Source organism: Olea europaea, unplaced genomic scaffold, assembly GCF_002742605.1.
Source record: "Olea europaea var. sylvestris unplaced genomic scaffold, O_europaea_v1 scaffold636, whole genome shotgun sequence".
Taxonomy (NCBI): Eukaryota; Viridiplantae; Streptophyta; class Magnoliopsida; order Lamiales; family Oleaceae; genus Olea; species Olea europaea.
Window position 1 is genome coordinate 120,417 of NW_019264725.1, and position 2,882 is coordinate 123,298.

At 32.6% G+C, this 2,882-nt stretch overlaps 1 protein-coding gene across 2 annotated transcripts in view; it reads left to right on the forward strand.

The window, feature by feature from the left end:
• Positions 1 to 2,128, forward strand: part of LOC111389970 (protein LIGHT-DEPENDENT SHORT HYPOCOTYLS 10-like) — an 8,546-nt gene extending 6,418 nt beyond the window's left edge. Inside the window, exon 2 of one of the 2 annotated variants that reach the window (XM_023014960.1) lies at positions 1,437 to 1,787. The gene's annotated coding sequence lies outside the window, so the exon portion shown is untranslated. Of the gene's footprint in view, positions 1 to 1,436; positions 1,788 to 1,868 lie in introns of those variants that run through there. The other variant, XM_023014959.1, reaches the window with a different exon arrangement.
• Positions 2,129 to 2,882: the final 754 nt, after the last annotated feature.

The following is a 2,882-nucleotide window of genomic DNA, read 5'->3' on the forward strand; positions in this document are numbered from 1 at the left end:
AGAATGCTATAAGAGAAAAATTTTTTTTTTGAACTTTTTTTTCCTTTTTTTTTTTTTTTTTTTGCTGCTTTACTTACAATAGCTTCTTGCTTGTTTCTCTCTTTTTCATACATTTTCCTTAGACTCCTATTATTATTTGTATGTGCATCAAGTTTAATGTCTATGCATGCATCCTATAGGGCTCATAATTATTTTCTTCAAATAAATAGTATATAATTCTTGTGAGCCAACATTCATAAATCTATTTCAAAATTCATGGTTATTCTTCAAGATTCATTGGTAGGCGATTAGGTGCTGTACCAGTGTTCATGAATCTTCTTGACAATTCATGTCACAAGTCTGGGTTATAATTTCCAGCAGTGCAACATGAGCCTGGCAGGATGTAGATAGAGGAAGAAATAAATCAAAATTAACACGATGTTATATGTTTACACAAAATATTTGAGTAAGGGACGCATCATTTGGAGGGCCTACAGTGAATTTCTGTTTGTAGGTTTTGTTTGTGAAAATTAATTTTTTACTTAAAAGGACAACTGTGCTAGTAGTTCTCTTAACTTTTTGGTGGTATCACTACCAAAGAAAAGAAAAGGAAGAAAGTGTTGTGTACCAGGAAGTTAGGAAAATCTCTCCCCAATATCAACATAAAGGAAAAAAGTGGGAAAAAATATAAATGGTTTGTGGGTACTAATTTTTGAATTAGTTTCTCTAATCTTCAATGTATATTGAGTTTAAAACAATAAGTCTACCAGTTTGGTTTGTCGATCCCTCTTTTCCTTGTAGTTTAGTGAGATCCAATTTTAGCTTGACGGTATAGTTGCTATCCACCTTCTTCGTTAAGAGTATTGTCGTTGAAATGATTTGTTTATTATATTGGGTAATTTTCTTTCTGAAAATTATGCAATTTTTATTGACATCCTTCTAATCAAAATCAAATAAATATCTGACAAATGAATCTCTTCTATGGAGAGTCTATTGATCTCTAGACCTGTTGCATACACGCAGCAATTAGTTTCAAATGTTCCTCTTTTCCGCCTCTTTCTCATATCAAATATGAAATTTATGTTTAGTGCTCTATGTTGGAGATAGTTAATTTGTTAGGCATGAATGCTTTAGCAGGAGGGAAAGATCTCAATTGCTAAATGGAGGAGTTTGCTTCTTCCACTGATAGATGCATGGCCCAGACTCGTCTTAATAACTATAGTTTGTTTAGTATGTTCTAGGATTCCCAACATAGTATGTATACCAAGTACTACATATGATAAATTACCACAGTTGCAAAAATTTGTGAAGCAAATTCTAGAAATTTTATAAGCCGTGAGATTGGATTTTGGTTTATTAAAGTAGTTGGACATACCGTTACAATGTCTCGAAATGGCATTTGGTGGTTATTTATGACTATAAGCTGAATATCGGACTTAATGCCGCTCATGTTTCAGGTTCACTTTCTTGATATGATGAGTAAGTTGAATTGTTTAGGCTCTAAACAATCAATCTTCTCTTCGCGAAAATCCTAGACAAATTGATTTGCCTTATCAAAAGACGTCTTCTACAGAGAAGAGGATGAAGATCTTGAAGTTTTGCATTTGTGGGCATGCGTGTTGGCTGGATTAGAATAAAAGGAAAGATTTTTATTTATATATAAACTTTGAGAGCGTTTATAGTTCCAGTCTCTACAATTTAGTAATCTATATTGATTTATAAATCTAATTTTGCTCTAGCAAAATAATAAAGCAAAGTTATGCAGATGCAACTCTAAGAAATCCATAAAAAGATTATGTTTTTATGCAGACCTGTTTTTGCAACTGACCTTAAACTAATGCAGCTCCTTAATTGGAGAGCTTACTCTATCCTTTGGCTTTATTTAACAGAGACTTGTGGTGGACGAAAAAGATCTGTTTTGAGCTGGAAAAATCCCTTGAAGTTGTTTTCTCCGCTGAAATAATCAAGCAAAAGCCCCCGTAACTATGAACAACTCATATTTTGGAATGCTGCATCATATATTGCAAATTTATACTTTGGAATTTCTTATGTTCTTCTCAAGTTTCTAAACTTTAGTGTACAATTCATGCTTTATGATTGTAATTTTCTATTCCATCTGGTTCAATTTCTTTCTTTACCATTCCTTGTCTGTCGACTGAAAAATGAATGCGAAAGAAGGGAAAACAGACCTATGTTCCAAGAAACTTTCGACAGCATAAACTTTGAGTAGCAATCGCGTTACATAAACCTCTAAACAGACGTATTAGCCAACCAGTTAGCAGCAGTATTTCCTTCCTTTCTGATTCATCTATAATCTACTTAAATACTATTCAGTTTTGATAATGCTTGCCTTTTTTGTTGACGACGTTGTAGTCTATAATTCTATATGTTGGCATCATACTTTGCCCCATTTGGCCCCCATTTTTTTAAAATGAAAATAGATGGAATAGTATTTTTTTTTTAAAAATGAGTGATTAAAAATGAAGGAAAAGTTTTCGATTTACGCGTAATATTATTTTATGGAAGATTGTGTGGTTGAAAATAGGAGAGAGAAAAATAAAATGTAATAGAATGAAAATTAATAGGGGCCAAACGAATATGTATTTTGTGTTCCTTATTGCTAGTTCAGAAAAAAATAGTTCTCCATAAAAATATCACTCGAGAGGATGCTATTATAAAACGAGTGAATTTGATTCATGACGATGTAGGAAGAAACAACTAATTTTTTCGAAAGTTATAGCTAACATGAAATGCGAATTAAGCTTTTTACTACTCCTAGCACTATTTATTTCAAGCCCACCCCATGCAAATAATCTCACCTCGACCGATCCATCCAATCCACTCCACTCCATCAAGTAGTCCCCATATACATACAAAATATGATCTACCTAATCAATACTTAA